This window comes from Manis pentadactyla, chromosome 2 (genome assembly GCF_030020395.1).
Source record: "Manis pentadactyla isolate mManPen7 chromosome 2, mManPen7.hap1, whole genome shotgun sequence".
In the NCBI taxonomy this organism is placed as follows: domain Eukaryota; kingdom Metazoa; phylum Chordata; class Mammalia; order Pholidota; family Manidae; genus Manis; species Manis pentadactyla.
In genome coordinates, this window is record NC_080020.1 from 202612307 (window position 1) to 202633215 (window position 20909).

Genomic DNA, 20909 nt, shown 5'->3' on the forward strand with positions numbered 1-20909 from the left:
GGGGGTCAGTACCCTACAAAGGAACCTGTCCAGTATGTGTGTGTGCCCTGTGTGCTTAGCTTTTTCCGAAAGAACTTACGAACATTACACGTTATATCATACCAGGCTTTATTACTCCATATTTTCAACTGCTAAAAACCATCCTAGTTATTGGTAATCTATTAATTGAAATTTAAGACACATTTCGTCTCTCTGTTTTTTATAAAGATATGAATATTAGACCATAATGCAAAGATTAAGCTTCATGAATAATGTTTAAAATTGAAATGATATCAAATGAGACTTTGAAATTAATACATAGTTATTGATATGTACACTCATCATTCTTTGAAAAACATAGAATAGGAGAAAAAGCCCAGTTTTTGGGCTCAAACAACTTTAGGTTAGAATCCTGGCTCTTCCAGTTACATGTTGCATAAACTTGTGTTTTTTCAACTTACATAAATTTACAATTTGCTTCATACACAGACACATGTCTCAATTTTCACATCTGTAAAATAGGCATAACAGTATTTACTTTTTTAGTGTTGTTTGAAATGACATATGCAGAGTTACTCAGTTATAGAAAGAGTTCAGTAAATGATTGCTGATAATACAGGTAGTAATATAGGGATATCACTAATTTTGATGTTTTATGTCAGTTTTCCAGATTGTGCATGTATATTAATTTGTTCAATATTTGAAGAGAATCTGTTATGCTAAAGGTTCTTGCAGCTTCGAATGACTTTTTTTATTGAAGTATTACTGATATACAATTTTATATTGGTTTCAAATACATAACACAGTGTTTCAACAGTTACCCATGTTATTAAATCCTTACCTCCTCTAGTGTGGTTACAGTCTGTCAACAAAGGAAGATGTTACAGAAACATTGACTACATTCTCCATGCTGTACTACTATCTCTGTGACCAACTTATATTATGATTGAGAATTTTTGTGCTCCTTTATCCCTCTCACCCTCCCCACCAACCCATCCTAACCCCTCTCCCATGGTAACCACTTGTCACTTCTCAGTGTCTCCGAGTCTACTTCTGTTTTGTTCATTCTGTTTTGCTTTGTTTTTAGGTTCCACAAATAAGTGAAAGCATATGGTATTTGTCTTTCTCCACCTGGCTTACTTCACTTAGCATAATACTCTCTAGGTCCATCCATATTGTCACGAATGGCAGGATTTCTTTTCTTTTATGACTGAATAATATCCCATTGTGTATATGTACCACATCTTCTTTACCCATTCATATACTGATGAACACTTAGGTTGCTTCTGTATCTTGGCTGTTGTAAATAATGCAGTGATAAAGATAGGGGTACATATATCTTTTTGAATCAGGGATTTTGTTTTCTTTGGGTAAATTCCTGGAAGTGGAGTTACCAGGTTGAATGGTATCTATATTTTTAGTTTCTTGAGGAACCTCCATATGCCTTCCACAGTGGCAGCACCAATTTACATTCTCACCAACAATATAGGAGGGTTCCCATTTCTCCACACCCTCACCAACCCTTATTTTTTGTCTTTTGGATAGTGGCCATTCTAACTGGTGTGAGGTGATATCTAATTGTGGTTTTGATTTGCATTTTCCTGATGGTTAGCAATGTGGAGCATCTTGTCATGTGCCTGTTGGCCATTAATATTTCTTTGGGGAAATGTCTGTTTAGGTCCTCCCCCATTTTTTAATCAGGTTATTTGTTCTTTGGCGTTGAGGTATATAAGCTCTTTGTATGTTTTGGATGTTAACCCCCATATCAGATAAATCATTTATGAATATATTCTCCTATACTGTAGGTTGCCTTTTTATTCTGCTGCTGATCCTTTGCTGTACAGAGGCAGCTTCTAAAAACTTATAAGGAAATTTTAGTCTTCATGAGAATGATCAGTCTAGCACAAATAATTTTTAAAATAACTTTGATGGACAGCTTTCTGAAAAATGTGGCACATTTTCTTGCCTTTTGAAATATTGACAATGTAGGTCCGTTACTATAATACTTGTTTATATACTGAGATATACTGCCATGACTTGTCAACGTTATTTAGATGTGAAAGGATCTTTGTTCCTTACGCTTTAAAAAAAATTGATACTTATATTTTAGAATAGTTTTACATTTACAGAAAAATTGAGCCTAAAGAACAGAGTTCCTATATCCTACACCCCTGTCCCCCCTTTCTATTCCTTTTTTAATTGAAGTACAGTTGTTTCTTGTTTTACTTCTTGAATGTTGTCATCTGGTGTTCATGTTTGTTCTTTTTGTCCCTTGATATTCTTGGTGTGCCTCAAAACTTTAGTTTTGCTGTTTCTCTTTTAGATCGTCAAAGTATCTCAGCATATTCTCAAACTGTCTCAAACTCTAAGATGTAGAATTGCCAAATTCTGAATAGGTCATGCGGAATAGTTTAGTTCACCTTAAGTTTGCAATGACCCTATAGTGTTGGGTGATTGCTAACTAGGCTGACACAATCCCAGACTGTCTTTATGGAAATGTAGTTTCCAAAGCCAGGGAGCCAGTTTTCTTATGGTTAGTGTACATTTAGAGTTCATCTAGTAAAATGCTGCTACATTAGATTGTGATATGAAAGGAGTGACTGAAATTTCAACAGGTAAAAAAGTCATATGACAAAATGTTTATAGAAATGGGGATATTTAGCTTACTGTAGAAGACACTACCAAGGTCATAATATGTATGCAAAAGCCTGAGAAGATTAAAGCTTGGAATCAGAATGAGAGGCAAAGAAAAATAAATGATAGCTCACATAGTACACTCTCTTTAACTTTTTTAGGGAGAAAGAATAATACTAATGATTTTTGGGGGCAAAGAGGTATCCTGTATGTCCTCTTGACCCTATTTCTGCTGTTCAGACTTTCCATAAACTGATTTTGTTTGCTAGGTTCAACCTAACAGAATAGAAGAATGCTTGGGCTGAGAGAAGCAAGGGGCTCAAATGCTCACAGGTCCTCTGGAGAGCTGCCTAATTATATATCCAGCAAACCAAGGGCAACAGATATGGCACTGAAAAAAAATCCTCATCTGTTTCTGGTGAGTTTTGGTCTTCTTCCAGTGATGTGTTGGTAAGTGTTTAATGACTGGTTGTCTGAAAAATATATAGCTTATTATAAATTTTACTGACAGGATGTGTAGCACAGAATTTGTAACTAAGAATATAATATACAATACTCTTTTTTTTTGAAGTTTCATTGACATACAATCTTACATTGGTTTCAGATGTACAACAGAGTCTTTCAACAGATATCCATGTTATTAAATCCTCCCCCTTCTAGTGAGGTTACTATCTATCAACATAGAAAGATGTGATAGAATCATTAACTATATTCTCCATGCTGTACTATCGTCCCTGTGACCAACTTACATTGTGATTGCAAATTATTGTGTCCCTTTATTCCTTCTCCTTCACCCATCCCAACCCCTCCTTCTTGGTAACCACTAGTCACTTCTCAGTGTCTCTGAGTCTACTGCTGTTTTGTTCCTTCTGTTTACAATACTCTTTATTGTAAATTTCGTATAGCTAATTGATTTTCTCAAAATGTTTGCATTAATTTTTGCAAAGCTTTTGCATCCATAGCCAACCTAAGATTGTAATTCATCCATGATTTGAAATTCAAAGTATGAATAAATGTTTATTCAACATGTGATTGAGCAAAAAAAATTGCTGACAGTATTCAGAAATAGGCATAGTTCCAAGAGAAGTGTTGGTTAATATTTTCATTCATGTTTGTGGGCAAGGTAAAAATGGGGCAAAGAAGATGTGTGTGTTGGAATTTCATTCATTTATTGACATGAGCAAGTTTGTTAAGTTGGATAATAGTTCTTTGAATACTGAAAGGGTATTTCCTCATTTTTTTGTCCTATTCAAAATGTAGTGGCTACTGACCTGACATGCATTTAAGTTAAAGTGTTATTAGCATTATTAGTGTTAAATTTGTTAACAAATTGTCCATTACTTTAAGTCTTGACAATCAAGGAGACAGTAAGTCAAGCCCAATGGTAGCATTTACCAATATCTGTGGTCAATTTCAAACTACCAATGTGAAGTTGTTGTATGTGGGATTGGGAAGAGATGTGTAGTAACACACCATTACATAGTATTTCCATATACAGTTATAGTAGATGTAATAACCTCAAGAGCATAGATTAAAGTAAAATGTAAAAATGTGCATTTCTAGTAAGGTAATTAAGAAGTGATAAGTTTTGAGGGTTTATTACCTTTGCTTTTAATATAATTTATTTAACCAAATTTATAAAATTTAATTTTTAAAAGTCTGTAGATTTAATTGTCAGAAATTTAAATAAACAGTTTGTACTCACTATATTCTAGGACTACATTAGATGCTGTTCAGATCTGTTATCTCATTGACTTCTTCTGAGGAAACTAGAGCAGTTAAAAATTAACTTGTTCAAGATCACGTAACTCAAATGTAATCAATAATGATCTTTACAGTGGAAGACAACCTCTCAGTATGAATGGTTTGGAAATAGCTGATGATCTGCTTTTACATTCTGCTTCTACTATCAAGGCTATGTTATTTAGTTTTTAAATTTATGATTTTTTAAATTCCTAAATAAGCTGTTTTAGTAAGCTTTTCCTGTAGAACAGCCCCAAATTTCACAGTCTAATGACAAGAAACACTTATTTCCTGCATATTGATTTGACTATTGCTTGTGGCTGTGCAGAGCTTCTCTGGCCTCAGGTGGGTTTAATTCCAGGCTTCAGGACAGGTCCTAGTCTAGTCAGCTTGGTGTGTTCTCATTCTGGGGCCCAGTCTCAGGGAGCCTGGAGCGTGTTGTTTTTGGGTTGGAGGACAGATACTTAAATGTAACTAGAGACATGAACTGCCTCTTCAAGATTTTGCTTGTAGGTGACATGCTGTCATTTCATTGGTCTAAGCATTGACAAGCTCATGTCCAAAGTTAGTGGAGTTGGGAAAAATATTCTACCCATGTTGAGGTATGGCAAATGTGAGGAGGGAAATAAAATAAATTCTAAATAAATATAAAACTGTTTTTTTTATAATTATGAATTAATCGTTTTATCATTTTTATTTTTACAATTAATATTGATCTCATAATCTGGCACATTTGACAGAACTAACATAGTTCCAATGTGAGAAAAAGAAACATTTCAAACAAAGAAGGTTTATTAAACAAAGTGGGTTTAGGTTGCTAAGGTAAATTCCATTTGATGTTTCATGTGATTTATTTAAAAAGTTGACAATGCTAAAAGCAGAAACATTAGTGATTATGAAAAGAATATTTGTTTGCATTTGCAGTTCTGTAGTTAATAGGCAAATAGAAGGTGCTCTGGGCATATCTGCTATATGAGTCTCTAAGAACTGGGATATGCCACCTCCATTTCTGTACATATGTAGATTTCTGCTACCAATTAATGGATATGCAATTTAAAATTACTTACCAAATTCTGTGTTGTAGACAGCTTCCAAAATAGCTTCCTATGAGCTCTAGCTCCTGGTATTCATGCCTTTATGTAAGGCCCTCTCTATGTATGTGGACTGGACCTAGTAATTTGCTTCTGATTAACAGAATATGGCAAAAATGATGGGATGTCATGTCAAGCCTGGAACTTCCATCTTGTTTGCACTCTTTCTCTTGATCTTCTCACTTACTTTAATGAGGTAGGCTGCTGCATATGAGCTGTTTTGTGGAAAGGCTCACATGGCAAGAGATTGAGAGCAGCCTCTGACCAACAGCTGTGATGAGGTAATTCCTGCCAAAACTATGTAGTAAGCTTGGAAATGAACCCTTCTCCAGTCAAGCCCTGGGGCAAACCTTCATTGCATCCTGTGAGAGACTCTGAAACAAAAGACCTAAATTGTATCTGAATTTCTTTCTCATTTATCATCCTGTAAATGTTGTTTTAAGCCACATTTTGGGAGTTATTTGTTACACAGCAATAGCTATTATATACTGCTACTTCTCTTCCTATAATCCATTTTGACTTTGCAAGGGGTATAGATATTTTAGATAATAATTACAAATGCAAATGTTTCATCTACTATTCAGTTGTTCTATAAGATAATGGTTTAATAAAGCTTATTTTTTAGAGATTCTTGAATTTCTTTCAGAAACTTTTAAGGTTATTCTTCTCAGTTTCCTTGTTGAGCAAGTATCTTAATTAATTACCTCTCTAGAAGGCAAGATGGCATGTGATGTTGCTTTGAATTTTTTGACAGCCAAAGGTTAGTAGGTTTCTATATGACAAAAGTTAGGCTAACAGAAACTCTATTTTTCTTTAAACTTCAGTAGCTTCATTAAGAATGCCAGGCCTTAAATTAAAATCTGTCTTGGATGTAGCTCATCATTACAATATACAGTTTTCCTTAAAATTTCTTCAAGAAATATTTCAATTCCTTTTTCTGATGCTATCTAAGAAAGGAACAAGATGAACAGGGAAAGTAGATCTTTCCATCTCCATATCCTACTATGCTCATTTGACCTTTCTCCTTGAGAGTTCTAAAACATACTGTCCTTTTGGAAAAAAAAAAAAAGAAGCACCAGACTGAGATATTAAATCTCTAGGGAATTTTCCCACTCTCAATTCTGCTATAAATACTTCCCTTACCCAGATATCATGAGTATATATTTAAAACTACTATTGCTTAGAGCAAGCAGGCAGCATATTAAAAAAATTTTTTTATAAGCATTCTGTCTTGTTTTGTCTTTTATTCCAGGTGTGTGTGTGTGTGTGTGTGTGTGTGTGTGTGTGTGTGTGTGTGTGTATGCATTTGTACGTAGATGATGTATGTAATGCATCATCTACGGCTTGAGGAAAAACTTTGTCCTCTAGTCCATTTGATGGTATTCAGACTATATTTCAGAAAATAGTCCTTTCCTCTTAGTTTTAAAACTTGAGAGCCATCTGTTTAATTTTCATTGATAATATGTTTTGTGTTTAATGTCATATTGCAGCATTATCAGAAGGAAGCAAGGATAATTTAGTCATTTGTTCACAACAACACCTGGTTCTGGGTTATGCGCTTCGCTTCACAGCTCTGGTCTCAGACTTGTCAGCATTCTGGAGGGGACTCCTTTTTCTTCCCAGTATGTTTGTTATTAGGGCCCAATCTGAGCCTCAGTTTCTCTAAACAGCCTTTACTACCCCTCCATCCATCTCTTCTCTCTGATTTCCTACTGCTTATGGAACTTTTCCTATAGAATCTTATATTTATCTGTTCATGAATTATTTCAAACATATTGATTTTCACTCCCTAAGTTATTATGCATTGTGGGCAAGTCTCATGCCTTTTCTACATAGTTATTTTCTTTAGACCAAAAGTGACAAGTAATTAGTGGTAGCATTTTAGGCCTTGGAAAGTTGATAGAATGAATATTTTGGGGTCAGGCTATCTGCCCAGTTCCCCTGAATAACTCTTTAAGAATGAAATTATGTGCAAGTGAGTATGATTTCGATAGGGAAAATTCCCTACTTGCTCATATCCCATATGTTCCTGCTGGACCCTGCTTTTATAGTTAAAGATTTGCCCTTAATAGCTCAATGATTCCTGAAGCAAACAGCATTATTTTTAAATATAGTTCTGATCTTAGTAACATTATTGTGAATGTGTTATATTGAATTTACAGAATACTCAATCTCTGTTCACTTGTCAGTTTTTCTAGGCAAGGCTCCTTGGCAGTCACTTATGGGTCCAGTCTACACATTACATCTTAGTTATATCTCTTCAGCAGAAGCTTGCAAATCAGTCACAGGATGTAAAGATGGCTATCTGCTAGAACTTAAACCTATGGGTGAGGATGACAGTTCACCCTCAGAGGTACATGCTTGGCTTCCCCACAAGCATTAACTTTTATCAGATTTCAGTACTTCAAGTTAGGGGTGAAAGAGAGAGAGAGAGAGAGAGAGAGAGACAGACAGACAGACAGACAGACAGACAGACAGACAGACAAAGAAGAAAAGAAGAAAGAAAAAAAAAAGGTGACAAAAATTGAGAGAGGTCATGTTATCAGTAATACCAGTAATACTATCATCAGTAGTAATAGTGTGACTTTCTTGGAGCTGAACATTCAAATATAATGATGAATGATTCATAAAAATTGAACTGAAAATATTGGCCAACTTTGTTGACACTAAGAGGCATTAAAAGCAATCATTAATTTGACATGAAGAACTATTTTTCCTTTAGGAATTGGAAATATACAAAGACTTCAAAGTTGGTAAAGTGCCAAATATTTGGAGGAAGTGAAAATAATTGTCCATCCAGATGTTTGAAAATTATTTAAATATTTAGAATTGCATAGACATCTGTTTGAATTTTCACATTAGATATATTTCATTATTATGTAAATGTAAAATCTGAGGCTTAAATCACACAAATATTTATTAACTTTCTGATGGTGATTATATGCTGAGGGAAGATGAGAGAAGTAATAGATGAAGGGGGAGAGGTTGCCTTGAAGTTTGAAATTTTTTTTTTTAGTATAAAATCAAGAATCTTAAAATTCCTTGAATAGTAGAGTGCCATATAGTATACTTCTAAAATTTTATTTTTAAAAATTTCCTACAGTATAATTGGATTTTTCTTTGTACAGTTCTGTTGATCTTAATACCTATATAGATTACTGTAACTAGAACCACAGCCAGGCTACAGAACAGTTCCATCACCCCCAAAACTTCCTCGTGCCACCCTCTTAGTAAAGTCACAATGTTACCTACACCTAACCCTTGGCAACAATTGACTTGTTCCCAATAATTAGTTTTTTCTTTTTGAGAATGTGATATGAATTGAATCATAGAGTGTATAACTTTTAGGGACTAGTTTTGTTTTTTTTTTTCCACTCAGCTTAATGCCTTTTATTGTGTGTATCATAGTTCATTTATTGTTATTGCTGAGTATGTTCCACTGTATGGATGTTTCACTATTTACCCATTACCTTTTGAAGGACATTTGGAATGTTTTCTGTTTTGGTGATGATGAGTAGTGTTATTATAAACATTTCATATACAGATTTTTATGTGAACATACGTTTTCATTTCTCTAGGGAAAATCCAGGAGACGGATTGCTGGTAAGAGAATGTATAAATTTATAACAACTCATAAAAGACTGCCTGTTTTCCAGAGTAGCTTTCTTATTTTGTATTCTTATCACCTGTGTATAGAGTTCTGGTTGCTCTACATTCTCCCAAAACTTGGCATTTCATTTTTTTTTTTAAAGTCATTCTTGTAGCTGTATAGTAATATCTCATTTTGATTTTAATTTGTATTTCTCTAGTGGCTAATGATGTTGAACATCTTTTCATATGTTTATTTGTCATCAATTTATATATCTCTTGTAGTGAAGCATCTTCAATTTTTTTGCCCAGTTTGAATTGGGTTGATTGTTTCCTTACTGTTGAGTTTTGAGAGTTCTTTATATTTTTGAAGGTTCTGACATTGGTATCAATGCAGGCAATGGCTTAGGCAAAAATGTCTAAAGGCAGAGAAAGAAGGGAGGAAGAAGTAATTATCTATTATGTATGGTTTCTAATATTCTAAAGTGTTCTCTGTATATCTTTTAGTATTTTGGATTAAGGCATAATCTTATTTCTTATCTCTGAATATCTGCTTGAATAGTGAATGATTGAGCTGACCTACTGCTTTGATAGACTGCAGCTTAAATATAGCTGATATAATGTATTCTTCCAACCCATTCAGATATTATCACTCACATGTCACATGAAGGGCTCAGAAAGAACAGGACTTGGCCAAGGTCACACAGATGGGTGCACTGGAACTGGAAAGCAGTGGTATGTTCTCCCACACCATGTCCTCTTTTCCTGGTCCCAGGACAGTTTGAAAGTGAAATTTATTCTGATATCCGCATGTAATACATTTGATCACAGTTTGGGAGGCCAGGAACCCCATGAGTAGTCTATTCAGTAACCATTTACACCAAATACATGTATATGGCATATATTTTCAGTGATGGTCTGAGGTTCTTAGGTATTTTTGGGTAGGAAATTCAAGATCTGGTCTATAATATTCAGCTTCAGACTCACATGAGATCCTCAGTTATATTTTAACCATACACTGTTAATAGCTATTTGCTCTTTTACAATTAGAAATTTTCATTAAAAAGTGCCAAAGTAATTTAATTTTCATTGAAATAGATATAAAGTTCTGTACAGATTAGTAAAATTACATGTAAAACTGGTTACAGTTTAAAGTATATCTGGAACCACAACACAGCCTAACATATTGGAACATTATTCTAAGCTTGGATATGAATTATACAGAATGACTTGAGGAAAATCATATTTTCCAAACCTAGCAGATGTTATTATGTCTCTCAAATCCATTTCCATTTTTTTTTCTTTTACTTCTCTGAATACAAATTTCCACACTGGTATTTATGGTCTTTGGAAAGTCATTTAGCTGTTCCTAAGGACAGAGATAGTGTTACAAACTTTGTATAATGGTGTACAAATAGCTAAGTGGAAGAACTGGGAGATTTTCCTCCATGACTGGCCCCTAAGTTGGGTTAAACCTCCATTCTTTACAGTCCAAAGACAAATATTTTTCCCTGTCCCTCACTGGACAATTATGGAATTACAGCGGAGTCTTTGCACGTGATTAGACCATGAAATTTGAAGGAGTGTTAAGCTTACTTGGGTTTAGGAAAGCTTTTCTAGGAATAGTGCCCTGGCAGAGGTGAAGTATTTTCATCAGATTTATTAGCCAGGAGAGAAAAGCTTATTTTAATGTTCCCACTGTCCCCATAAGTTATTTCTCTCTATCTGCTCTGGAGGAAAATAATTAAATTATTGATGTTTGCTGGCCCATATGTACAGCTGCTTTTTCATTTATATTGTTCATGCACCCAATGTAAATATTCCAGACTTCAAGTAAATCAGTGACTCAGGACCAAAGATATATTGGTTTGACTAATGATGCCAATGTTTTAATTCCCTCCAAGGAAAGTGGTATGGACTGATTTAATCTGCTTCCAACATTAGTCCCAGTATGATTAAGTTCAGAATATTTACGTATATATTTCCAGGGCTTGAAAATTCCTCTTTCTAGGATTGCTTTAGATTTGTAAACCAGCCTTTCTTTAATTATCATTCCCCTGAACAATATTGAAGGGTAAATAGAAAAGCTTACCTATCGCATTATTGCCCTTGTGTGCAGGCTGCCTGGCACATCTGGGGAAGTGGGGTGGTCAGGGAAAAAGGGGTAGAGATCTGCTTTTAATAAGCCATGCTCTGAATATGATCTTGAAAAAAAATACTATTATCTCTATTCCATACTTATGTTGGGGCCCTTCATTCAGGAGTTAGTTGAATTCCATCTGAGTGTTTATGCTACACTGATATCATGTAAGATACTACTGGGCATTTTGCACCACCCTCCCCTTCAAAAGAGACTTTTCTTGATCTGAACATTAGGGAAAAATATTTCCAGATTATATTGAAAAATACAAAATAGAATACAAAATTTTTTGTTGTTTGAAATAAAGTTTAGGGAATGTTCTGGAAACATTGGAGAACACCCAGATGAAATATTAATAAGAACATTCTTTGGTGTTCCCTTAACTGACAAAGCACTTACAGGTGATTCTTCATCTGAGATATTTGGGAGAGAAAAGAGTAGAGTGTTGGTTTCCACAGATAACCATTCATTTCACTTTACTGCCTTGACAACGTTGCACCAGAGGTGCCAAGAAGCAGAGAAATCAGTGATTTGATATCTCTCTGAGGCCGGTAGAGAAAATACAGATTGAGTTTTATGTTGTTGGAGAGCCACTGATAAAATAATTTAGAACAAAATATTTCTCGTTCCCTTCTAGACGGTGGCAAGAAGACATTTCTCAGGGACTATGGCAACATCTTTGAGTAGCTTTCATTTGCAATGTAAAGTTTGGAGATCATTCTAAACTGGACAGGAGGAAAGCCTGATGCTCTAGGGAAATTGTTTTACTTCCTCATTCTGAAGTATGTAGTAAAACAGGTCCTTAATAAAGTACATCTTTAGGGTATTTGCAGAGGATCTCTTTTTCATCACCAAAACTTTTAAACTAGTTAACTCCTCAGACAAGCTGTAGCCAAGTTAAGAAAATAGTCAAAAGGGGAAAAAAAACTAAAGCAGTATGTTTACTTTAATGAAAATGTTTGGATGTTTTCATGATAACAATTGCTGATCATATCCCTTTATTAAGAAGTGCTTGGGGTTTTCATATTACCATGGACAAGAGGGAAAATAGCCAAATGTAATCATTTTTGAGAAGTAAAGGGGCATGGATCATTCAATAATTTTAAAAAAGACTCCACGTTGTTCAATGCATACAGGGAACCAGATAATGGAAGAATAAGTTACTTGGCAAAACACTTAATACAATAAAATAAGAGAAGAGAATTGGCCTTCGTTAAGGGTCATGTCTACAATATTGTGGGACAAGTATTTCATACTCTCTATTTTTGTCTAATGTCTCAGAAAATTTAGAAGGAAACTGACAGTTTTTCATTTCTGCCCCTCTCCTATGTCCTCCTACCACTAAGCCTACTTAAATGCCCCACAGTCTTGGTGTCAGATAAGTGTAGTCTCACTCAACTTTTAGGGGATTATTAAATAGTTTTCCATACATATGGAGTCCACACAGAGCCCCCCAGGCCTGGAGTCTCACCAGTTTACTTTATCAAAATGTTTATTTGCTCCTTTTGATCATGATAGTGTTTAGCTAGTTTGAAAATAGTTTTGCTGTTTGTTGTTTTGGTGTGTATTTTTTTAATTCCATGGATTAAAAACAATATATAAAAAATATATTTTAATACATGAATCTTTCTACTTTTGGACATTATGCCATTATTTGTATCATGGGATAATTCAACACTGTGGTAGTCAAATGTATAAATAGAGGAAATTAAGGATTAAAAACGAATTGAGAATTTGACAGGGGCAATTGGGGTATTGGTGAGGTCGCTGCAGAGAGAGATGCCTCATAAACAGTGGATCACAGTTTCCCACTCCATTTTGGATTTGTTCCCAATTAAAAAAGACTTCTGAGCTTGTGTTTAGACACTGAGTCTGCATTTGGCTAATTTTTCTTGGTGACAGCTCTGCTCTAGTCCCTAACATTTGATTTCAGCCACCATTAGCCATAGTGTGAGCTGGTTGTCTCAGCACTGGGACAATGCAAGGAGGCTCCTTAGATCAGCAACATTTATGTAAATGTTTACACAGATATTTCAGATTTCCAACCTGATGTGCCTACCTCACCTTCTTTTCTTAATTTCTCACTATTTTAAACCTGTTCTTTCATGCAAAGTAAATTGTATGGTTTCTTTGCTAGATGTTCAAAAACTTTACAGAGAATAAAAGTTTAATTAGTTTTGCTCTTTATGAGAAAAATTCCAGTAATGGAAATGGTAGGTTTCTATAGTTACACATTATGTTTTCTACATTTAACAAGAGCAAAGCTCTTAAGCAAGAAGGAACATAAATGGTTTTTATTAATATTCATATAGTATTACTCCCCACTCACAATAAAACACATTAAAATTTAATCAACTAGTTAGCAAATAAATGCACCTAATGTTAATTCTTCAGTCATGCTGTTCATGTTTGGATCTTCACTCTAATGTTTCTTTCTTTGCTGAGATACACACACAAACACACAGGCTTGCCTTCAATGTTGTGTTGGTGTACCATTTTCACAGCCTTACAGAACATTAGTTCCCATAAATGATAATTAAATTGTTTTTCAAGCTGCTTCTGCAATATAATAATCTATAATTAATATGTAACATAAATGAGTAGAATAGTAAATAAGTCTTAATACTCAAACTATTTTGAAATTGGGGCAAAACTTTCTCTATGTTCCTATAATCTTAGGACTTGAGCCACTGGAGGATTTTGCAAAGTATATACCATATCAACAAATTACATGTTTCTAATATAGGACAGTGATTCTCAGTCAGAGGCAATTTTGGCTCCCTTTTGGATGTGTGGCAATGCCTAGAGATGTGTTTGGTTGTCATAACTCAGGGGCGCTACTGGCACCTACTGAGTAGAGGCCAGGGATGCTAGTAAACATCCTACAACAAACACACAGGATGCACCCTCCACCCCCAAACAAAGAATTGTTTTTTTTTAAAGGGTATTTAAAAAAATTGAAGTATAGTTGATATACCATATTATATTGGTTTCAAGTATATAATACAGTGGTTCAACAGTTCCACACATTATTAAATCCTCACTCCAACTAGTGCAGTTACTGTCAATAGAAAGATGTTACTGAACCATTGACTGAAGCATATATTCTCCATGCTGCACTTCCATCCCCACAACCAGTTTATATTATGATTCGGATTTTTGTGCCTCTTTATCCCCCTCACCCCATGGTAACCACTAGTCACTTCTCAGTGTCTCTGAATCTACTGCTGTTTTGTTCATTTTGTTTGGGTGTGTTTTTAGATCCCACATTTAAAGGAAATCACTATGTATTTGTCTTTCTCCACCTGGCTTATTTCACACAGCATAATACCTTCTAGGTCCATCCATGCTGTTGCAAATGGCAGGACTTCTTCCTTTTTAATGGCTGACAGGGTTATGGTTCAAAGTGTTAACAGAACCATGGTTGAGAAATCTTCCTCTAGGACAATGTCTCTTCCTTTTGTGGTAAGTTGGGCAAATAAGATATGTTAAATGATTTAACTTACCAGGGAGTCCTAAAAATTATTGCTTCAATTTTGAAACCAAATAAGATACTGTCATAGTATATGGAGCATCTTTGTCAGGGAGGAAAATGTAGAACAAAGAAGAAAAAAAATTTACTGATATTTTGTTTCCATTAAGAGATCAAATTCATTTCCAAGTGTAAATTCTCCCAACGTCCTTTAGGTCAGCTTGAATAAATATCTAAGGAGAAAAAAAATGCCAGTGTAATTCTACTTCAAGGTTGTCTTGAAGAGGGATGACTAAGCAAAAATGTGTTGTAGCACTGTTTCTTAGTATAGAAGTAGTCGTCAAGACACAAAGGTTATTTGATTAAATCTTATTAATCCTCAAAGTATTATAGGTTTCCCTGTTTCCCCAAATAAAATTAATAGAAGCCTTTGTCCCCCAAGAACTTCTAAAGAGCAAAATAACTTTAAATTTCTTGATTGTTCTTAATCATTATCAGTAAACACTAAACTTTTTTAAAAATTGTGCTTTTACACAATTCTGGTCAAGTTTGAGATAAATGCTACTCAAATAAAGCTCAGTTTATTCACAAACAAAACTAACAGAGTAGAATATATATATGCTCCATAGAGACAGGGACCTGGGCTGCCATTAGATTAGCTCTAGTCCCAACACCTGTAATAATCCATTGTACATTAGATGAATTTAGGAAATATTAGTGAAATTAACACACTCAAACCAGTTTTGCCAGGATTATCCAGTAAATGTGCCTATATTTAAGCAAGCAAAACATGCATTCAAAATAGGCTACTTAGAATAAGAAGCAGTGTCAAAATTAATTTATTTATTTTATTTTTCTACCTGCATGAATTTTAACTCAAACTTTACCAGAGTCATATAACAAATTGAGAGGAAGAACGAATTCAATTCCTACTTATAGATTTCCAATTCAGTGTCTCTTCTACTAAATCCTATTGCTTCCCATCTTTGAAAAATTGTACAGAGTGGGAATTTTCAAAGTGGGAATGTCTCAAAACCTTGGTATACATTTTTCCTGCTTGGAATATTCTCTGCTCTCTTCCAGCCTCATTTCCCTTCAGTTAATCAACTGACTTCGTTTTTAGATCCCTGCTCTAACATCTCTTCTTCAGAGAAGCCTTCACTTTAATCCTGTATTGGCTCAGATGCTTGTTACTGAAGTCTGCATTTTTTTCCCCCTCAAAAATGTGTCACAATATTCTGGTTTTCAGTTTGTGTGGTTATTTGTTTCAGGACTTTGTTTTCTTTCTAGACTGTAAGCACTCACTATAAAAGCAGTTGATTTTGTTCTCCACTGTATCTGTAGGGGGAAGGGTACCTTATGTATAATAAAAATATATTAAATTCATAATGGAATATGATCCTTGAACAAAGTGAGAGAATATCCTAAAGGAAATTGTAGAAGAGAAAAAATAAAAAGAACTGAAAAACATGAGGAAGTCAAATTTGTCTTATGGGTAGAAATTAGCTCCTAAAAATCCTGCAACTAAATAAAGAATAATTCCATGAACCACTTGCAATGAGATTTCCTTAAACCTGGAGATGGTTCTAAAAACTGCTTTCTGATATTTACTTACACTACTCGGCAACATTTGAATCTGTTTATTGTAAGTTTTATGATCCTGTATGAGTCTGAAGATTGTGATCACTGATTACTAAATAATAAGTGCCTTTGGGGGACAGGGCACTAAATGAGGCATTTTATGGAAACTAGAGAAGACACTGTCTTTATCATTAAATTGTTCTCTGCGCCTGCATTTTATGGTTGGAATATTTTATTAAACACCTGCTTCTCTGGGATTGAATGCCATCTGCTAGAAAGAAGGGGAGCAGAGGGTCAAGAAAGGGTTTTTTAAAAGATGTTAATGAATTATTTACTTAATTAAGTTACCCTATCACTATCATATAATTTCCATGTTTAAGTTTTGATTTCCATTAATGCAGTTTTCTTCAAAAAACATAATTTGTTTTCCCCATTGACCTGAGTAGACAATTTCATTGAGTGTTTATCAAATGTTTATTATGTGCCAGGCAGTTTACTAGTTAGGTCATAGTGAGAGAAACATAAAAGACATATCCCTTGCCTTCAAGGAACGTGCAAACTATGAGATGCAGAGGGATAAACAGAGGAAGAGGGCTGTATTCACAGTGATTCTGGTTAGGCTTCCTAAAGAACGTGAGGCTTAAGCTTATTATTGAATAACCAGCAGGAGGTGGTCACATGAAGGAAAAAAGAGCAAAGGGGCAATTTAGAACGAGGGAAATGTATGGGCGGGCAAAGGGATGAGAGAGGAAAGACTGTGTTCATAAGTTGTCTGAGGAGAGGAGTGCAGAAATGTTTCTTCAAGAGGTAGCAAGGACCTTGTGAAGCATATTGAATATTTTGGTAAGATGGTTGAGTTTTATTCTGAAGAATTTTAAATGGGGCAAGAATCATTTGAATAATTTTAAATGGGGAGTTAGGGAAGATATGTTGTAACACTTGGTGACTGATTGAATAGTTCAATAACATTCAAGAAGGAATGTAGAATGATTCTTTAGATTCTGGATTGGGCAAGATAGAATACAGAATGAGGAGTCGGTCTGGCAGGTAGATGATTAGTTGGTTTTGCTTATTAAACTAAATCTGTAGCATATCCAAGTAGAATTGTGAAATAAGTAGTTGGATTAAAAGGATTTGGAGACCAGGAAAGTATCTTGGGCTATCAACAGACAAGTTTACAAATATATAGGTGGTAGTTGAAAACAGAGGTATGGATGAGATGTTCTTGGAAAGCATATACAGGAAGAGGAGAAATCATCCCCTACTTGTGTCTTATGTTGAAAATATTTTGGTCTTGCCATCCAGCATTCACTCATCTGACTCCTTGACAGAATACCCCATGTTTCCTCTGGGTTGCCACCACTTCTAACTTTAACTGCAAGTGATTGAGGCTGACACCTCTATGGGTGTCAGTCCCTCTCTATGGGTGGTCATGTAACCAGGCATGCCAATAGACTTGATTATGGTGGCCTCAGTGATTGGTCTGTTGGTGAGAATGTGAATGAAAATAGGCTATTAGTAGTCAGAAACAGGATTTACGTTTGAACTGTTGGAGGAAATTTCTTTTCTTCTGGACTTGAATCTGGGGGATGTCAATTAGAAGCCATTGGTAGTCACCCTAAATTGTCAGAGAATGAAAGCAATACAAAAGAAGCCAGAGCCAAGAGATGGAGAGGAACAGTCATGACAAAAATCTCTCCACCCTGTTCTGCTTAAAAAATATTTAATGGTGTTCCATTAGAAAAAACCTGCAACATTGTTAATGTGCATTATAAGATGCTGCATGATTTTGTGCCTGCTGTCTCTCCAACGTCGTCTTTCTCTCATTTCTTTGGAATGTGCCATATTCCTTTCCATATAGAACCTGTACTGTACATCTGCTGTTTCTCTCTCTAGAGCCTTACCTTTCTCTTGCTTCTAGTACATACCCACTATTTATGAGACCTGAGAGCCACTGCATTAGGAAAGAAAGCTTTTTCAGACCACTACTTTCCCAGTTGGGTTTATATGTTCATTCTTATGTTATAGACCAGGAGTTGGTAAATGTTTTTCTGTAAAAGGATAGATAGTAAATAATTTAGACTTTACATGCCATGCAGTCTTTATCAAAACTGCTCAACTCTGTTGCTATAGTGGGAAAGCAGCCGTAGATAATGTAAATGAAGGTAGCATGGTTGTATTTCAATAATACTTTATTTACAAATAAAGTCAACAAGCCTTATTTGGCCCATTCACCATAGTTTCCTGAGCTCTTTTAAAGCCATTATTTTTTTTTCAGAGGTCTAATCCCAGTTTGTTTGTAATGCTATATTTATCATGGTAATTATGTGATTAATGTTTGTGTCTACCACCAAATACTAAGTTTCAAAATGTCAGGGACCATGTGATTTTGCTTATCACCATATTTCTAATATTTAGCATGGTGTACAGTATTCAGTGTATCTGGTACAAAGTAGAGTTTTATGAATGTTGTAATTATATGTTTAAAACATAAATAAAGGAGTAGGAGCCCATGAAGAAGATTGGGAAGAAATAAACTGAGAGGTAGTTGTAGAATATGGATGAAATGGAATCCTGAGATTTTTAAGGAGAAAGTTTAAAGAAGGAGGGCTTAGTCAACAGTATCAAATGCTACAGTCATGTAAATAAGAATGGAAAAATTCCCATTTGGCAACTGGGGGGATATGAATTGGCTTGGAGAGAAATAGTTTCATTAGAGTAGTAGGTATGGGGAGGGGTAGTCAGAAATCATTACTTTGGAAGAAAAGAAGATGAATATAGACAACTATTTTATGAAGTTTATGAAGGCAAGGAGTGGGAGTTAACATCTAGAGGTCAATGTAGGAAGACAGTTAAATTAAAACAGTCTTTAGAATAGTACAGAAGGCAATATCTTCTTGACATTGCAGTAGGTAAGATACCTTAACTAGAACACTAAAATCACTAATGATGAAGAAAAAAATATGACAGATTGGTCTCCATTAGAATGAAGCATTCTGTTTATCAAAAGACACTATTTGGAGTATTTAAAGGCAAGCCACAGTACAGAGAATATTTTATATATTTATTATATATATATATATAAATAGATAAGAATTTATATATAAAATTAATTGTGTATTGTTTATATAAATATATATAAATAGATATATGAGAGACAGAGAGGGGAGATAGAGTGGGAGGGAGTCAGGCAGGGGGCGGGGAGGGGAGAGAGGAGAGGATGAGGGAGAGAAGGAGGGTGGGAGGAGGGAGAAATACTATAGTATGTAAAGAGAAACAGAAAACACCCCAAACAGAGACATACTTGAAATACTTGAACAGATCCTTCACATCTGAATGGCCATTAAACATTGGGAAATGTGGTCAATGCTATTACTCATTAGGTAAGTGTAAATTAAACTCAGAATTAGATATCTCAGCACCTGTGTCAGAATGACCACCTCCAACCACCAACAAAATTGAAAACACCAAGTTTTGGAGAGGATGTAGAACAACTGGAACTCTCATATATTGTTCTAAGAGAGGAAATAAATCCATTTACTTTGGAAAATTGTTTGACAGTTTCTGTTAATATGTGCATACTTAGTGATATAGACTTGCCTCTCTCAGGTATATCCAACAGAAATGTGTACATACATTCATCTAAGAATGTTCACTGTAGCCTGAAAACCAATCAAATCACTATTAACCACGGCACACATTGTAGTTTATTCATTAATAAGACAGTATACTAACAGCAATGAGAATGAATGGACAAACCTACATGCATACAAAAACATGGATATATTTCACAAATGTAATAAATTTATGGGTTAATTCAATTTAGAGAAAACTTTAAAACAGGCAAAATTAACCAATCATGTTAGAAGTCAGTATAGTAATTACCTTTAGGGGAGAGAATGCCAATTGTGGGGACAGTGGATGCTTCTAGGGTGCTGGTAAAGATTTTACTTGGTTGTCTTAATGGTGTTTCCACTGGTACATTTATTCTGAAAATTCTTCTTTTATGATTTGTGCACCTTTCTCTATTTATATACTATTTCAATAAACAAGTGACAGATTAGAGTCATTTACACCCATTTGTTTGTTGATTGGAAAGGGCCAATAGAAGAGAAGGAGAAGAGGAATTTGATGGGCTACCTGCTCTGCCCTGAGGAGGTGAGTGAGAGGCCAGGGCATAGGAAGGAGGGATAGCCTGCCTCTTGTAGGACAGAAGGAAAGAACGTCCAGCATTGTCTGCAGGGGCTAAAGAGTGCTTTCAGTCAGGCAGGAAGGTCTTTACTTTGCTTTCCTTAAACTTTCCTTATTTATTTTTCTCTCTGCATCTTCACCCTTTGGGTCATTAAAAGTTTGTCTGAAGCATTTCAAATGATTTCTTAATTCGAAATTCTTTGAAGTGTTGAGGCTGGTTTTGAAAGGTCTTCTGAGGGTTTCCTTCTTGGTTATGCCACCCTTACATTTATTAGTAACTAAATCAGATTATGTTGTTTTTTTTTCTTTTCTGTGTATGTGAGAATGATTTGATTGGGTGCTCTAGTATAGGCACTTATAATAGGATTAGTACAGAATAAAAATATCCTTTGCATGGGATTAAAAGAAATAAGGCCCTAGAGTGCACTAAAAGCAATTTATTATGTTCTAACAACTTGATTATCTTTTTTGGTGAGAGTGAGCACTCCTG

At 34.9% G+C, this 20909-nt stretch overlaps 1 long non-coding RNA gene across 1 annotated transcript in view; it reads left to right on the forward strand.

Annotated features, from left to right (window-relative positions):
- The first annotated feature begins 2919 nt into the window (after positions 1-2919).
- The window catches only part of LOC130682607 (uncharacterized), a 208942-nt gene continuing 190952 nt past the window's right edge, over positions 2920-20909 (forward strand). Inside the window, exon 1 of the long non-coding RNA XR_008995873.1 lies at positions 2920-3031. This is a non-coding gene — a long non-coding RNA (uncharacterized LOC130682607). The remainder of the gene's footprint in view (positions 3032-20909) is intronic.